We start from the raw sequence: 19,765 nt of genomic DNA on the forward strand, positions 1-19,765 counted from the left end.
GCTAAGTCTGAGCCAGGAAGTGTGCAAGGCAGAGAGGTGATATGGCCCAGAGATGAGGCCCCCGCCGTCGAGGGAGGGAAGGAGGTACCCACACCCCATACGTTTCGATGTGACCTCACGGTCTGACACCTTTCCCAGGGTATGGAAGCCAGTGGATCACCCTCTCATCCTTCTTGCCCGGGATTCATCTACGCAGCGCCTCTTCGGATGACCAACCCTCCCAAGCTATGCACTCTGGTGCCCCCTACGTTGGGAAGAGCTCGATCTGCTCATGGATCCCACACCCATCATCTCCACTTGACCCCAAGACATGAGTCACCCTTGGAATAGTGACCTCTGCTTAGAGTGAAATATGTTCCAACAGGCCCTTGAGAACTTAAGGGCCAGGTTTCACTACTGGACACTTTGTGGCTGCCAAGGCTGGGTCTGCGGTGGAAAGCCCCATGAGCTCATGCGAGCCTCTCCTCCCAAAGCGGGAATGTTCTCCTAGCCCAGGCTGTTCACAGCTTCCTCCAGTCTTTGCACAAAAGTCCAGGGAGTGGGAGCAGCTCCCAGATTTCGGTGAAATCTTAGACTGGCTCAGTATGCAGCCTGAATGTTGATCCAGTTAATCTGACTTTCAATCCTGTCGCCCACGACTTGTATTTGTCCCAAATACACCTAAGTATACAAATACACATAAGTATTTTTCTCTCTTCCTGAGCCTACACCTTTCAATGGAAAATTAAAATTTTATTTTTCTCTTGTCCATTGATCCCAGTTATGTATTTGACTACTTATTATTAAAAAGTACTATTCTGAAATACTTTCCAAGTATGATGTAAATCCTAAATAATTACCATTTGTTTTAAAACACAGCTCAAATGAGATCCATGCTACATATTCCACAAGTGATGCAATATTTATTTTTGAACTATTTAATAGCCCAGAGATAAGAGTACAGTGAACTCAACAAATTAACTAAATGCAAAGTAGTAAGCCTATTCTTTCACATTCTGATGCAAAATGAGAGCCATGGGGGTAAATTAAGAGAAAGGAAGAAGCCAAGTACATCTTCTGGAGAACAGAAATCAGAGCTTCTTTTTATCTTGCCAATGACAAATGCCAAGTGATTTCTTCTAAAATGCTAAGCCAGGAAATAAATTTCATCTCTTAACCCCTACGGATATTCTACTAGGGTCATTTCTTAAGAGCTTTAAGTAACTCACCAGCGTCTTACCTCTTCCTAGCACATGCATATAATGTGTTCAGAGAAACACCTTTGTGTTTGAGTCTCTCGGTAGCAAAGTGCTCTCACTAGAAATAGTTGAGCATCATTAGCTCTTTAAGGAAACCAGGGGGTAACTGATAATTAAGTAGATGAGCACATTAAATAATTTACATTGGCCCTACATCATGGTCATATCATTTAGTTCAGGACAGCAGCCTGGTACTAAAGTTCATTCCAGGGTAGCTTAAGCCTTTGGCAAATCTAATTTATATTCAACAATAATTCCTTATTGAAATGAAATTTAACTAGAAAACTCCTAATTCAAGTAATTTTCAAAAACGAATGCTACTTCCTTTACATCACTAAGGTATTGATCAAAGAAGTGAATGGAATTAATATATCCTTTTCCCCAGGATCATCTGAAAGTAATGAAGATCTCACTCTAGCTCCCAAAAGCAAATGCTATTTAAGCTGTATCCCAACTGCCTCCCCAAGCAGACACAGCTCTGTATCCTACAGGTTGAAAATGACTAGGCCCCAGCTCTGTCAGTGGCTCCCATTAACTCTGTGCTTGCTTTTTGCCATGCTGGCGGCTTTTATACATTTTCTTATTTCATTCTCATAAGAACCATGCAAGGTAGGCATTGACATTATTATCCTTATCTTACAGATGACGGAATTTAGACATAGAGAGGTTACATCATTTGCCCACAGTCATGTAGCTTAAAAATGTCAAGCCCAACTTCAAGATTTAAAATCCCTATGTTTTAAAATTCAAGTCAGTTTTTCAATTGCTAAGGCCATATGCTTATAAAGCAATACCAAATTCTAGTGCAAAGTGTAATCTTTTTTGGAAAATGCAGTCTTTTAATCAAAGAGCTTATTACTTCATAACAGACAGTTAACTCCTTGCTATCATGAACACTGCTTCTTTTAGTGATGGATCCCCTCAAACGTGTCTTTGGACTAAACTTCTCATGAGAACATTTGCACTTTCACCTCTGGCAACATAGTGGATAGACAATCTTATCTAAGTGTGCTTGTCTTCCTGAATGTAAGGTTTTAGTGCAAACCAGGAAAGAGACAGAGAACCATTATTCTTCGGAATAATACTTTTTAATTCATGATGTATCTCTTTTCAGGTTCTTTTCATTGCCTTGTTCATAAACAATATGCTGAATCACGTAGATTCAAGTAGAACTGTAGAATGAGAATATGAGCAGGAAGAGATACACTTCCTGTTTTTCCCTCTAGGAGGAAGGATTTGCTCTGGCTCATTCATAATCTCTCCTCTGTGGCTATGGGCATATAGTGCTCCTGGGTTGGGGGACTGTGTATATGTAGTGGCTGCCACAATTGTGAGAAGCAGATTCACAGAACATAATCATCAGTCTGATTTTCCTTTGTATTTCTTTTCTTCTGAAGACTATGGCATTTCCTGATAGTTTATCTAATTCCCTCTAATTACAGAGAACATACTTCTGGCTTCTACTAGAATCACAGAAACTTGGTGATGTGAGACCTTGGCAGAAGCCTATCAATTTTTACCCAGTGCATGAATTCCCTCCACAACAAGTTGTCTTCCAGCCTCCATTCTGTTGCCTCTGTGGCAAAAGTGAAGAGGAATAAGATTATCCCTTTGAGTGTTAGGATAGATCATGGAATTCTAGACATAGTAAACGAGATCTTTAAAATAAATTGTTTTAACTGGCTGTTTACCTTTGGTTTGGAACTCTAAACATGCTGAGGTCCAAACTACATGAGATTCTGGACCTGCACAGAGGAAGAAAGGCCCCTACTACTCTGACAGACCTCTGTAAACTAGCGGAGAGCTTCCGAAAGCTCTTTTCTTCGTTTCCTGCCTAAATGTAATTTGCTTTAGTGAAGGGGAACTCTGCACAGCCCACTCCCCTGCTGGACAGCTCCTCAAATTCAACTAAGATCCACTTCCCTGGAATTTTCCTGTGCACCCTGGGTCTACCCTTTAGACCTGTGGAGAACAAATCAAATGGTCTTGGCTTTTACTTGACAGTCTCATTACTTTCTCTCAAATTTGACTCCTCATTAACTAGGAATCCTCAGCCCTTCAACTGCTTCTCATTTGACATCTTTGGAAACGCTCACAGCAGTGCAACTGTCAGTATCTCCCTCCACATCTGCCTCCCAGAACTGGGCATGGCACAGCAGGGGTGGTCTGACTAGGGAAGCTCCATGACTTCATTGACTGTTGACATGGTGCTTCCATTATAGGAGCCTAACATCTAATCAATGTCTCTGACAGGCATGCCATGCTATTGACTCATCCAGTCAATAAAAATCTCCAAGGTTTTCACATGTTTTGCTCTTAAGACCCCTCATTCTGCATTTGTTCAATTAGATTTAGGGGACCTAAGTCCAGTGCCCACTTGGAATTTTCCTTTATTAATGTTGTATATTGTTATTTGATCCCCCATTCAAATCTGTTGAGTGAGATCCTTTTGGATCCTAATAAGGGCATATTATACTTGAATGATCCCTCCAGCATCCTATCAGTCTGATTAACACTGCACCAACATCATCATCTCAGTTGTTGATAAAAACTTTCAACAGAACATGGTCACAGCAGGCTCCATCACCTTACTGCCTACAGTCTCTCTCCAGGTTGATGGCAGATGGCCAATGACTCTCTCAATGTACTCAAGTAATTAGAGGTCAACATGTTCTCTCCAGAAAATAATTATCTAGAGATCCAGTGATAGGAAAATTCACATTTTATATCAAGGATTATATACTTGACTTCAATGCCATTTTAAGGTCATGAGTATTCATAGACCACATAAATTTTCATTCATTCATCCATTCATCTAATAAGTAATTTTTGAGTGTCTCCAATGTGCCAGGCACCATGCTAGGTAGAAGTAATACAATCATGAGATAGAGTTACAAATATCCTGTGCCCAGGCATTGGTAGCTTGTAGGGAGATTGGATTAAACCCATACTTACACAAATAATTATTTAAGTACCATGAAGGAAAAGAACACAAATAACTTCAAGGAGAGCATTTCTTCCCTAAGGAAGTAACATTTAAGCAGACACCTGAAGTTTGCCAGGCAACAAGGGGGAAGGGCGTTATTCCAAGCAGAAGAAACAGCTGAGTGAAGACTTTGAGTGGGAAGCAGCTTGTTCAAGGAAGAAAAGCTGGGCAGAGTGGCTGGGGCACAGGCAGAGAGAGTGGAGAGAGGCAGCTGCAAGGGTGGGCAGGGGCCAGCACCCCACATCCTGAGGGCCTTATTAAGGAATATGGACTTGTCCTAAAGAAAAAGAAAATCACTGAAGGATTTTAAGCAGAGAAATGAATCTGAACTTAGCAAAGTATTCAAATCTGCAAAGTTCTTTAAGTCCATGGATTAAATATGGCATCTCCAAGTGAAAAATAAAATTATGTAAAATTACAGGTTATTCTTGACACAAGGATTTTAGAAAAGTAACTTAAGAATGTATACTTACTTATATATTCTATTACTGCCCCAAGGCATGGAGTAATTCCCCCAAAATAATGAAAATTTTACTTAAGGATCCTAAAATTAACCTCAAAAATAGTCACCTTTGCTAAAATACATCTTGGTTTTTTTTGTTTGTTTGTTTGTTTGTTTTTTGTTGTTGTTGTTGTTGTTTTTGAAACAGGGTCTCACCCTGTCACCCATGCCACGAGTGCAGTGGCATGATCACGGCCCACTGCAGCCTCAGCCTCCCTTGCTCAAGTGATCCTTCCACCTCAGCCTCCTGAGTAGCTGGGACTACAGACACTTGCCACGAAACCTGGCTAATTTTTTTTTATTTTTGGTAGAGATGAGGTCTTACTATATTGCTCAGGCTGGTCTGGAACTATTGGGCTCAAGCAATCCACCTACCTTGGCCTCTCAGAGTGTCGAGATTACAGGCATGAGCCACCATGCCAAGCCCTAAAATGCTTTCGAATAGAACTTTATTGAGCCACACTCTTAGTTCCAAAATTTTGAGAGACAAAAAATTTACTTTTATATTTATTAATGTATACTTACATTAAAGTACTGTATACTACTCTATTAATTATATTTTATATAATTATATTTTCTGAGAACTCTCACTGATTCTATAGAATACAAATACTTAAGAAGTCACAATAGTTATGTTAAATCTTCTAAGCATGAATCAGACCTCACCTGAAACACCTGGGACTTTTTAAATTAGGGGCTCATACAATAGTGCTTGTCCTTTTATAAAATACACCTGTAGACTGAATAACTTTACAAGTAAAGTCAAAGAGTCATTGGCAAGTTTTTAATGTATCCCAAGGAGTCTTTTAAACTTTAATTTAATTTGTAGAAGTGGATTTTCAAAGGTATCTTTTAAACAAAGAGAAAACGTACTACATTTCTGCTGTTGGTAATCTTTTAAGTGAAAAAAATCAAAATATGTTTGGTACATATATATTCTAAATTTTTTCATGTATATGTATATATACCAAAAGTGTAACTTTAAACAGAAAAATGTAGGATGCTAATGGATGTAATGTATTGTATTATAACTTCTTTCACTTAATAATTAACTCAAATGTACCATAAATCTAAATGCAAAACTGACACAATAAAATTTCTAGAATATGGGAAAACATCTTTGTGACCTTTGGTTATAGAAAGGTTAGAGAAGACCCAAAACATGAAACATAAGTAAGAATTAGTTAAGATGGTTTTTATGAAATTAAAAAACTTTTGCTCTTCAAAAGACACTGTTAAGAAAATGAAAAGGCAAGCCACAAAGTAGCAAAAAAATTTGCAAAATATGTATCTGATAAAGATCTTGCATCCAGAATAAAGATCTCTTACAGCTCAACAGGGATCAGAACAAAAAAGAGGGGCAGAAAGGCAAAAGATTTGAATAGACGCATCACCAAAGAATACATAAGAATGCCCAACATCTTTAGTCTTTAGGGAAATGCAAACCCAAACCACAATGAGATACCATTGCACACCCAACAGAATAACTAAAAATAAAAAGACTGATAATACCAAGTGTTGGGGAGGAGGCTAGGCAGCTGAAGTTCTTCATCATCCCTGTTTGGAATACAAAATGACACAATTATTTTGAAAAATACTTTGCCGGTGTTTTTGTACCTACTCTATGACCCATCAATCCCATACCTAGATATATACCCAAGAAAAAGAAAAATATGTTTATGCAGACTTGTGTTTAAAATTTTTTACCAGTTTTATTCATATTAGATAAAACAACTGAAATAAACATTTACTGGTGAATGGATAAACAAACTGTGGAATATGCATACAATGGAACACTATTCAGCTATTTAAAAAGCGGAACTGCTGATACACACAACATGGGATCTCAAGGTATTATGTTAAGTGAAAAAAGACAGGCACAAATGACTACATGCTGCATAATTTCATTTATATGAAATTCCAGAAAGGGCAAGAAAACCAGATCAGTGGTCACAGGGCTAGAGTTGGGAAAAGATTGGCTACAAAGAAGCACAGGTAAAATATGTGGGATAATGAAACTTCTATATCATCATTGTGGTGATGGTTACATACCATTACCCATTTGTCAAAATCTACCACATTGTACACTTAAAACAGGTCAGTTTTATTGTATGTAAATTAATAGCTCAATGAAACTGATAAAAATTTCCATACACCAAATGCAAAGTCAAAAAACAAATGATAGGCTGGAAAAAAATATTTGAAATATATATGACAGACAAAGATTACTCTTTCTAACTTACAAAGAGCCATAGAAATGTATAGGTAAACATCAAGCAATCTGATAGAAAATGAATAAAGTGTATGCAGTTTTCCACATTAGAGTTGAGGCGAATGGCTATTAATCATATGGAAGAATGCTCAACCTTATTGAAAATTCAGGTCGAAGTAAACAAAGCAAACATGAGACACATTTCCCCTCATCAGTCTGGCATCTATTAGAAAGACTGATAAAATATATTGTTGGCTAAAATATGGAAGAAAAGACACTCTTATACAATAGCTGTAATTTTTTTGGAAAGCAAATCGCAAACAGAGTCTTTGATCCAGCAAGATCTATTCTACAAAAATAAAAGTACCAGTACATAAGCGCTTGTGTCTAGAATGTTCATTGCTGATCTTTCCCTACCATCAATGGTAAAATTCTGGCAGGAAAACTACTGTTTATAAATAGAGAAATGGCTGAATAAATTGGAGCACATATATACATACTGCAGAATAACACACTTCTATTAATAACATATGAATTAGGCTACATATATTGACATGGAGGAACATGATATGCTGTTATATGAAAAGGCAAGTGGCAGAGATATTTATAGTATGATCTCATTTGGTAATGAAGAGAAAGAAAGAGAATCTGTATTGTGTATCTGTTTGCATATAATTGTATGAGCTTACAGAGCTAAGGATAAACATGCATCCAAAAGTGTAAATATTCGCTGTTAAGGAGCCAATAGTGGGGGAGACAGATTGTTGCCCTTTTCTTTGTGTATCTCTATGCTAATGCCCTATTGCATGAACACTTTCTGGCTTTGTAGTTTGAAAAGAAAATTCAAGAAAATAGTTTGAAAAACTGCGCAAAGAGTGAAACATATTCCCCTCCCACTGCACCCTACCCAGTGTTCAGAACTTTCACAACACTAACCTAGTATGCATGGATGTGACACCAAACTCTGAAAAACTCTCCTACCCTTCTTGGTTCTAATAAAATGTGAGGCCAAATGATAGAATATACTGTTTTGATAAGGATCTGTGGGTGTGGTTCAAGTAACAAATACACACACAAAGGGAAAAAGAACTCAAACTGGCTTTACCCTGAGGGCACTGAGCTTTAGTTTTCATAGCCTCCTGATGCAGGAAGATTGAAGACAAAACCCAAAATATGCTTATCATGAAATGCTGAAAAGGAAACCCCATACACTCTCAGAGAAAGGGTGCCTATCTCAAAATTTTGTTTTAGGTTAAGGAGGAAAATATTCCCTAAGAATTTAGGTATACACTCTGGGCCTCATGTAGGTTTGCAGCCTAAATTCATACTGTCCTGGTGACCTAAAAAGCCTTGAAGCTCTCAGTTCAGTTTAAAATGGTTTCCAGGCATTTAGGAAAAGTGAACTGAGTCCTCACTGAAGAAATACATCTTCAAGCCAAGTCTCAAAAAATTGTTACTAATGTACTTCTAAAGATTATAGGGTAATGGTGAAGAAAAGAAAGGAAGATGAGGGGGAGAGGAAGAAGTAGAAGGGGGAAGAGGAAGAAGAGGAGGAAGAAACACTAAATAGATTAATAAAGAAAGCATCAGGAATATGAGCTAGAAAAAAGTGAAAAAATCAGAATTAAAATGACTTCTGATAGTGGTATTATCAGACATGGGATATAAAAATATATGCATATATGTAGTATGTTTAACATAATAGAAGAGAGGATAAAGATTTCAAGCCAAAAGCAAGGGATTTTTAAAAAGACCAATAATATTTGAAAAAAAAGTATCAAAAGAACTTGTAAAATTAAAGAAACCAACTGAAATTAAAGTCTAAACAATGACTTTTTCAGCAGATTTGATATAGCTGCAGAAAGATTTAGTAAACTGGAAATTAGATTTAAAGAACGAATCCATAATGCAACACAGAGAGACAAAGAAATGAAAGACACTAAATAATAGTTAGGAGTCATAAATAACAAAGTAAAGAGTTCAAAATATGTCTAGAGTCCCAGAAAAGAAAGAGAGAGAAAATGGGTGACAGAAAACTTGAAGAAGAAATGGCTGAGCATTCTTAAAGAACTGATGACAAATATTAAGCCCCAGATTTATGAAGTCTAAGAAAATCAAAATTTTATCAAAACATTTTAAAAATAAAATTGACATATATACTATTAGAGTGTTAGCTCTTACACTATAAACATGTGTCTTTTCACAGTCTATTTAGTAGCATATTTTTCGATTTCTGTGCTTTTTGTTGGTGATTTTGCAGTGTAAAATTCTCCTCAAGTATAGTGTTGAAATACTGTTAGTGTTCCTAAGAACAAGAAGACTATGAGGTGTCTTTAGGGGAAAATACACGTGTTACAGAAGCTGCATTCAGATGTGAGTACAGTGCTGTGGGCTGCAAGTTCAATGTTAATTAATCAACAATATAGATTAAATAAGGTGTTTTTAAACAGAAACACATAAAAAACAAGGTTATGTATTGATAAGCTGATGAAAATGTTGTGATCACATGCTCATGGAACCTCACCATTTATTTTCTCTAGGAGAAGTGGCTCAGTATTTAATAATTCAGTGTTAACAGTGAGTTTATAGAACATAATTACTGCAAATAATGAACCTAGGAGGAGTAAAATGGAAGCCAGAGAACAGTACAATGGTATCTTCAACAGGCAAAAAGAAAATAATTATCAACATAGAATTGTGTATTAAAGAAAATCATTCTCACAAATAAGGGTGACAACAAGATATTCTTCAGAGGAACTATGTCTAAAAATGTTTACTTTCCATAAGTTCTCACTTAAATTCTTTAAAATGTATTTCTAGAATAAGCAAATTTTAATTGATAAATATAGGGTGTATAATTTCCAAAATAATAGAGAAAATAATATAATTTTAAAATTACTGTAAAATAAGATATGAAAGGAAAGTGAAAGAAACATAGAACAAGTGGAACAATTATAAAGCACAAAATAAGATGCTGAAAATAACCCAAATATTTTAGTAATTACAAAAATATAACTATGCTAAAAACTCCATTTAAGAGGCCAAATTGCTAGACTGGAATTTTTAGATCTAGCTCTATGTTGTTGATAAGAGATGCATTTAAAATATAATGAGATGATAAAATTTGAAATATAAAGATGGAAAAAATATACCATGTAAATACTAACGAAGTTCAAATAAGTATATTAAGGTAAAAATTTCTAAGTCTGACACAATGATAAAAAAGTTAATTGATCAAAACATACAATCTATTTCTACCTACCAGCACAAAATAATATGACCTTAATAATATGAGGCAAGAATTAAAGAATTATAAAAAGAAAATAGAAAAAAAAATCAGCAAATTTCCAAATACTGATTCATACTGTCAATATTCTTCCCTACAATGCAATTAAATAGGAAATGAGTAATCAAAGGGAAAAAAGTTAAATCTATATATTTAAACTATTTGAAATATTCTTAGTTGTACATTGTTCAAAGTAGAAATCATAATAGACTTTAGAAAATACTTTAGAAAATCAATGAACTAAGCATCTAACTTCAGAAGTTAGAAAGAAAACAACAGGCCAGGTGCGGTGGCTCACGCCTGTAATCCCAGCACTTTGGGAGGCTGAGGTGGGCGGATCACGAGGTCAGGAGATTGAGACCATCCTGGCTAACATGGTGAAACCTAGTCTGTGCAAAAAAAAAAAAAAAAAATACAAAAAAATTAGCCGGACGTGGTGGCAGGTGCCTGTAGTCCCAAATACTCGGGAGGCTGAGGCAGGAGAATGGCGTGAACCGGGGAGGCAGAGCTTGCAGTGAGCCGAGATTGTGCCACTGAAATCCAGCCTGGGAGACAGAGCGATACCCTGTCTCAAAAAAAAAAAAAAAAAAAAAAAAAAAAAAAAAGAAAAAAGAAAAAAAGGAAAACAACAGAATAAAGCCATAATAAGACGTATAAAAAGACAAATATAAGGGACTACTGACAGAAAACATTCTATGATAGCGCTCAAGATTTCTGCATCCTTGAGCACACAACCAGCATAATCTATTTCTGTTGAGTGTGGATGCGCCTGACTTAATTAGTTGAGCCCTTTAAAAGAGGGTTTGGAGGTCAGAGACAGAGGTCTGATAAATTCAAAGTTTCAGCAGGTGCTCTTCTTCTGTCCTGGAGGTATGCAAATAGTCGTGTTGTAAACTGCTTGCTGGGGCCATATGGCAAAGAACTGTGTTTAGCTGTAGAAGTTGAGGAGCCAACAAACAAATAGGAATTCAGCCATATAACTATAAGGAAATGAACTCTGCCAAAACCAGTGAGCTTGGAAGAAGAGCTCATGCCTTATCATAGTCCCAGCCCCACCTTAGCACCTTGATTTCAGCCTGGTCAGACCTTGAGCAGAGCATACAGCTAAGCATACCCAGACATAAAACAATAAAATTTTGAGATACTCAGTTTGCAGCCATTTGTCACACGGTAATAAAAAATTAATACAGAATTGATTTAATGTTCTAGAAAACAAATACACAATACAGAGAATCATCAGAGACAAAAGCTGGTTCCTTAAAAACTCTAATAAAATAGATCAAACTTTGGAAAGATAAAGTAAGAATAAAATGAAGGTGAAAGTGAATAATATTAAGAATAAAAAAGCAGATCTAACTGCACATGTTTCAGTTATTTAAAAGATAATAAGAGTTTATGACAATACATTTTAAAACTTAGATGAAATAGTCTTCAAAAACATAACTTACCAAAACTGACTTGAAAAGAAATATAGAATCAGAATTTAAATCTTCCCATAATGAAAACAACAGGCCCACACACAAAAAAGGTGAGTTCTGCCAAATATTGAAGGAACAAATAATTTCCATCCTGCAAAAATAATTCTTAAGTATAAGTAAAGAGAACATTCCCCTCAATTTATTTTAAGAGACTAGCAAAAGCATGATACCAAAATCTAACAAGAACAGTTTTTTTTAAAAAAGACCATTATAACTCAATCTCATCTATAAAAATAGATGCAAACATTGTCAAGACAAACTAGAGATATAAAAAATAAAACACATCTTGAGCTAGTAGAGTTTATCCAAGGAAAGCACGATTGGCTTAACAAAAGAAAATCAGCCGATGTTACTCATCACTAAAATAGCTTAAGGGAGAAAACTCATGTGATAATCTCAACAGATATAGAAAAGTATTAAATAAAAATTCACCATGCATTCATGATTTAAAAAATCTTGGCAATAGAAGGGAAGTCCCAAAATAGGAGCCCCCAGATCTACTGCAGTCATCCTGCTGAATGAAGAAATATTGAAGTATTTTCTTTAAATAAGGGAGATGATAAGGATGCTTATTGTTATACTGCTGTTCAAACATAGTAAGGGAAGATAAAGAAATAAAAAGTACAAGGATTAGAAAATCATTCTTAGAGAATATGACCATCTGAATAGAAAATCAAGTAAATTTAATGAAAATTTTACAATTCATGAGAAAATTAGTAAGGTTGATATAAAATGAATATACAAAAATTAGTTACATTTCTATATGCCAGCAAAACAGCTAGAAAATGTAATTTAAATGATATCACTTATCATAGCACTAAAATACAAAGTATCAAGGAATATAAACCTTAGAAAAGATGTGTAAGATCTTCATGAAAAAATTATAAAATTATATTGAAACACATTAAAGCAAACTTAAAATAGATAGTCAGATATACCATGTTCATGGATTGATTTAATCAAATAAAAAAATTTAAATTTTCCTCAGATTGATCTGTTGATTCAGTGTGATTGCAGTAAAGATGCCAACCATATTTTTGCTTTTATTTTAATTTTTTTGTGAAGTGTGACAAGCTTATTCTAGGACTTTTGGAAAGCAAAAAGCAAAGAATAAATAATCAAAATGCTATTGAAGACAAAGAATGAGGTAGAGAGGCTTGCCTTACTAGACAAGGTTATATTATTGAAGACACTGTGGTATTGGTGCAAGAATGGACAAATAGACGGAACAGAACAGACAGCCCAGAACAGAACACCATGCGCATGAAAAGTTGTTTTGTGACTGAGTGGGCACTGCAGACCAGAAGGGACAAGAAGGATTTTTTTAGTAAGTGAATCAGTTATTCCAATGGGGAAAAATAAAATAAAATTAAGACCCTAGAGCATATCATACTCAAGAAGCAATTCCAAGTGGATTAAAGACTTTCATGTGAACAGAAAAATAGTAAACAAATTTGTAGAAGAATATGTATTTTTTCAACATTAGGATAAGAGAGTATTTCTTTAAAGGATACAGAAAATGCGAAGAATAAAGGAAAAGATGAATAACTCATACTGCATTAAGAATTTGTATTTATTGAAAGATATAAAGACAGTTAAAAAGATAAACCATAAACTGTAAGTTGACACAATTTGCAGCCATATAATTGATAAAGGATTAATACAAAATTTATAAATAGCCTCTATACTAAAAATTAAAACATCTCAGTAGAAAATAGGCAAAAATACCTGAATAGGCATTTCACAAAAGAATGAACATGGTCAATAAACATGAACAAAAGCTCAATCTCCTTAGTAGTCACAGAAATTCAAATTAAAATCACAAAATACCATTTTACACACACTACACTGGCAAATTGAAAATGTGTGACAATACATCATGGACTAGATAGCATGAGGAATTTTTTAATTAAAAAAATGAAAATGTGTGACAATATAAATTGTGATGAGATTGTGGAGAAACCAGAAATCTTATACGGTGCTTTAAGAGGTGTATGTTGATATAACCACGTTATAAAACTGTCAGGTATTATGTAGTAAAATTGAAAATAAGCAAATTCTACATACCAGCATACCTACCTCTAAATAGGTAGAAGGGAAATTGTTGCACATGTACTCCAAAACACAGGTAAAAGAATGCCCCTGGAAGCCCTATCTATAACAGAAAAAATATAAAAATATAAACAATCCAAGTGGACATCAACAAAAAAGTAGATAAATCACGTGTGATATATTCTTGTAATGGCAAACTATACTGCAGTGAAAATGTAGGAAATACAGTTACTTATATTCGTTTAGATGATTCTCACAAACTATGCGTTGAGCACAAATGCAAAACAGTTTCCATTTGTTTAACTGTTATATATTTAGTAAATTAGGATTAAGCATTGAGTTAAATGTCAAGTATGCAGTAAATGTAAATTGTATAAACATATAGTATTGAAATGATATGTTTAAATACCTGTTTCCTGCATTAGACTGTGAAGTATTCTAGGATAGGCATTTATCTTCCTCAACTTTGTTTTCCCAGTATTTAGCACAGGCAATGTACATAATAGATGTTGCCTTAGCCTGAGTTTTTCCCACAGCTGATCCTGAAACAAAAACTTGGGTGCAAGTGGTTTATTTGGAGTGAGTCCAGCAAGCAGGAATGAGGTAGTATGAGAGAGAAAGAAAAAAAGAAAGAAATATAGCACAATGATAAGTTGTCAAGGTGGTCAATACTGTAGACAACTGTGCATTATCCCACTGGACCATCCAAGGATCCTTGTGAAACGCCTTCGGAAACATGTATCCATTAGTTCCCATCCCCCATTTGTCAAGGATGTCCAAGACTTTAACTTTCTTTGAGACAGAATTGCACATGGCAGAGGGTAGAGCAGATTCTTTCTGGCAACAAACGTTCTGATTCAGAAAAGCTCTGGGACAGAAAGTGAGAGGTAATTGGTGTGAAGCTCCAGGCCTGTTGCTGCCAGGCTATACCTACAGGAAGCTAGTCAAGGCCTTCTTATAAATGACTGCCAAGGAAGTGGCTACATCATTACTGAAAAAGAAAGAGAACTAATATTAACTGAGGGTTTAGTATACGGCAGCCACTTTGTGTATATTCTCTTATTTAATCTTCAGAACAACTTTGACCTAGGACTTTTAGCTCCATATTTACTTATTAAGAAAATTATGGCCAGGAGCCATGGCTCACACCAGTAATCCCAACACTTTTAGGGGCTGAGGCAGGAGGATCACTTGCGCTCAGGAATTCAAGACCAGCCTGGGTAACATGGCAAGATCTTGTATTTACAAAAAATATATATAAAAATTAGCCAGTCATGGTGTGGCACACTTGTAGTCCTAGCTACTCAGGAGGCTGAAGTTGGAGGATCACTTGAGCCCAGTAGTTGAGGCTGCAGTGAGCTATGATCGTACCACTGCACTCCAGCCTGGGCCAAAGAGAGCAAGATTCTGACTCTTTAAAAGAAAAGAAAAAAAGAGAGAAAAATATGCTTACCGAAAGTTAAAATAACTTTCCAAAGCCTCAAAATTATAATGTGGTAGAGTAAGCATTTGGGAGCAAATCTGTCTCAAAAGCCAGAGCTGCTTCTACTATACCAGCAAGCTGATATTATTGCATAATTGAAAGTGCCTGGAAAGCAAATGTATTTCAGGAAAGATAAATAGGAAGCCAAAAGGTGGGGAAACCTAAAAAGAAATGTACTTGAGAGTAACATAATGTAATTCACAGTTGAAATAGAACCAATATAAGTAAACATGTCAAAATAATTTGTCCTACAGTGGTTTTTGTATTTGTAAAGAAAAGTTACCAAAACCTAGAGTTTATAATTAATTCTCATTATACATTCCTCAGTCACCTCAAAAAATACCTCTGGTCTTTCTAACTCATTTTCCAAATTGAACCCCAAGGTAAGCAGAAGAAAGAAAATAATAAAACTCAGAGCTGAACTCAAAAGAAAACATAAAACAATGGAGAAAATCAATGAAACCAAAAGCTTGGTCTTTGAGAAGTCTGGTAAAATTGATAAACCTAGAGAACTCATGAGAAAAAAGGGAAGACACAAATTACCAACATCAGGAATGTTAAAGGTGACATCACTACAGGCTGTACTGGTACTAAAAAGATAATAAGGGAATATAATGAACAACTTTATGCAAACTACCAAAACTCACTCAAGAAGAAATAGAGTTTAAATACCCCTTTGTCTATTAAAGGAACAGAATTTGTACTTAAGAAACCTTCCCACAAAGAAAACTTTGGGTCTGGATGGCTTCAATGATGAATTATACCAAATAATTTTGAAAGATGTAATACGGATTCCATTCAGATGCTTCCAGAAAATTGAAGAGGAGGGAACACTTTACAACTTATTCTAGAGGCCAGCATTAGTCTGATACCAAAACCTGACAAAAAAAAACGTATTTAAAAAAAGAAAACTACAGATTAATATCATTCATAAACACAGATACAAAATTTCTAAACAAAATTTTAGGAAATCAAGTCCAACAATAATAAAAAATTATATCTTATGGCTCATTGAGTCAAGTGAGACTTATCTCAAGAACGCAAGGTTGATTTAACATTTATAACTCAAACAACTTAATTCCCCCGTTAGCAAAAAAAAAAAAAAAAATTAAAGTCGTATGATCATTTCAATAGACTCAGAAAACAGTTGGAAAATTCTAATATTCATTCATCTGCACTGAGTATGTATCTTAGCATACTAGGAAAAGATGAGAACGTCCTTGATATGAAAAATAGCATCTGTGAATAACCTCCAGGTAATATACTTAATAGTCCAAGACTGAATGCTTTTCACCAATATCGGGAAGAAGACAAGGATGCTAGTCCTCTCTACTTCTATTCAACATTGTTCTAGAGGTTTAGCTAACTGGCATAAGGCAATGAAATGACATTAAAGTTATCAAGATTGGGAAGGAAAAAGTGAATGGTTTCTATTCACAGACAACCCTAGAGAAATTGATGAAATCTACCAAGAAACTACTAATAAATGAGTTTAGAAAGGCTTCAGGATACAAGATCAATGTACAAAAATCAATTGTATTTATACTAGCAACAAACAATCAGAAGCTAAAATGAAATAAACAATACAATTCATACTAGCATCAAAGTATATGAAAGTATATGAAATACTTCGGGGAAAATCTGACAAAGGATGTACGAGACCTGTACCCTGAAAGCTACAAAACATTACTGAAAGTAAAAACCTAAGTAAATAGACTGGTATATTGTGATATTATGTTTATGGATCATTAGATCCAATATTGTTAAGATGTTAATTTTTCCCAAAATTGATCTATGGATTCAATGCATTCCCAGTCAAAATCCTAACAGTGTTTTGAATAAATTGGCAAGGTGATTCTAAAATCCACATGGAAATGTAAGGAATCTGGAGGAGTCAAAGTAACCTAGTCAAATGAGAATAAAGTAGAGGATTAACACTACCTAATTTCAGAACTTATAAAGCTATAGTAATTATGATTCCATGGTATTGGTGTAAGAAAGACAAATAGATCAATGGTACAGGACAAAGAATTCAGATATAGACCCATACACATGTGGACAATTGATTTTCAACAAAAGTACATAGACAATTCAGTTTATACCCACAAATTACCTACATATAAGGAACAGTGGTCTTCATTCTTTTTCCCCCTACTCTCATGCTTTAAGTTCCATTGTTTCTGCTTTGTTAGAACATCATGCATTTACATATTATTCTTCCACCGATGTTTCCATCTTTGTTAATATTAGCTCTATACTTAAATATATTAAGTTCTCACCATCTTTTGCTAAAGTTTCCACAGTTATTTATTGGTTGGAAAAGCTCATCATTAGTAGATTCCTCAGAAAGTGCTGCTGTATTTGTTGAGTTGTTGCACATTCAAAACTGTTTTTTCATAAATAGTCTTGAAATTTGGAGAATATCCTGGTTGCATTAGTAAATCCTTGCATCACCCTTTATTTCCTTGAGTTTCTTGAAAATGTTACTTCATTACTGCCTCCCTTTATATGTTGTTCTTGAGAAATCTGATGCTAGCCTAATTTTCTGACTTTTACAGGTAGTGTGATCTTTTTGCCTGGAGACTCTGACAATTTTTCCTTATTTTAGTAGGATATGTATCATAGTTGATGCTTCCAAATTCCAGGACTGTAGCCTCAAGCTCATCCTCCTGCCTCAGCCTCCAAGCAGCTGGGATTACAGGCTGACCAGAACCAGGACCTGGATAGCCCTTTCAGTAAGAAGACAAGTTTTCTTTTGTTTGCAGAAATATTTCTTATATTACAGTCTTAAATATTAGTTCTGTACCTTTATTTTATTTTTCCTTCTTCAGGAACTCCATGTGTATTGGACCTTCATTGCCTGTTGTTCACTTTTACCACTTCTTCTCTGATTTTTGACTTTTTTCTTTGTCTCATTTTTATTTTCTTTGTTGTTTTCTTACCTTGATGTTCATTATCAGATTTCCACTTAACTCTGCTCACTCAGCCCCTTATAATTTGTTCTTGAATTTCTTTCTGAACTTTTTTACTTTTTATTTAATTCACCTTTTATTCTCATTTTTCCCAGTTTCTTTGTTTTGTCCATTTTAGTTTTACAATTTTGACTGTAGGTATTTTTAATATCTTAAGATGCTTTTATTAGAGAATATTTACTTCAGTTTGGAGTGCTGTATTACAATTTTGTTCTGCTTCATTGTTGGTTTTGGATGAAGAATATTTACTAACTGTAATGTTTTGATATGTTTTCTGGTTTTTTTCTTACAGTAGCTTTGAATGGAGTTGATTTGACTGCTTTCCATCCCTAGGTACTTTCTGGACAGGGTTTCTAGTCCTTCTTTGTATTAGAGTGAAGTGTAGATTCTTTAATGTTGGTAGCAGGTGAGGTGGTGATGTGTCTTGTTTCTTTTGTCTCTATGTTTATTACTCAGTCCTGGCCTGGCCAGGTACCTCACACTCACCCTTAACTTCCCACATGTGACTGGTTGGACATGTGTTTTCTCTGGCAGGCTGGTAGGAGCACTGATCGTGGAGAGTCGCCCAGCGGAGGCCTTAATGTACTGTGGCCTGATTTTATTCCTACGGCTTTAACCAGTGAACTGAGATCAGCAATGGCATCAGGCTACAGGTCATACCTCAGTCTTCAACTCGAGACCAAGAACAGATTGGAGTTCATTACGAAGTTGACTCTTTGAAACAGGCTTTTGGTTCTGGGAAACGGTATTCAAACCGAGAAGTGAATTGAAGTCCAAAGCTTGGCTAAGTATGTACAGATCAGCAACAGTATTCAAACCGCAGGTAACACATTCTAATCCTGAATGGGCAGGGGATTAAGTCTGCCTAGTGTCAACCACACACAGGACCTGTTTAAAGCCCAGGTTATACTAGTTGTGAAATTTTAGAAAATTTAAGCAACTTTCATGAATCTTAGTTTTTCTCTTGTAAAATAGAAGTGATAATACTTCTCATACAATTGTTGTAAACATTACATCAGAAAGTACTTAACAAAATTCCTGGAACATGGGGATTCACCATTCTTTATTACTAAAGTATGTGAATTACTATTCACATACTTTATTACTATTACTAACTGTGTTTCTGGTGAGCATAGTTGAACATAGTTCCTCTGATTTTATTAATTATGAGTGACTTTTACTTACTGAGTAGTCTTATGTCTTACCAGACACTTGTGCTTTGCAAATGTAAATTTGTATGCTTATTCTTTATTTGTGATAACCCATGAAACAGGTAGTAAGTATCCAGGTTTACAAATGAGGAAACCAAGGTTTATAGTTTAAGTCACTAGCTTTAGGTTTCATGTCTACTTAGTGATAGCAGACCTAGGATTCATAACAAGAGTTATTTGACTCCAAAACCCATGATCCTGTCCTACCTTCTCCCAAGGTCCTTCATTGACTGCTTCCTCCAGCACAAATATTCTGTTACATATGGTGCCCCATGTTTTATTTTGTCTTATTTGCTGCTTTTTGAGTTTTTGTCTCAGAGTTTATCAGAAGTACAGTGTGCTCTT

This window comes from Rhinopithecus bieti, unplaced genomic scaffold, assembly GCF_001698545.2.
Source record: "Rhinopithecus bieti isolate Rb0 unplaced genomic scaffold, ASM169854v2 scaffold_35538, whole genome shotgun sequence".
NCBI classification, from domain to species: domain Eukaryota; kingdom Metazoa; phylum Chordata; class Mammalia; order Primates; family Cercopithecidae; genus Rhinopithecus; species Rhinopithecus bieti.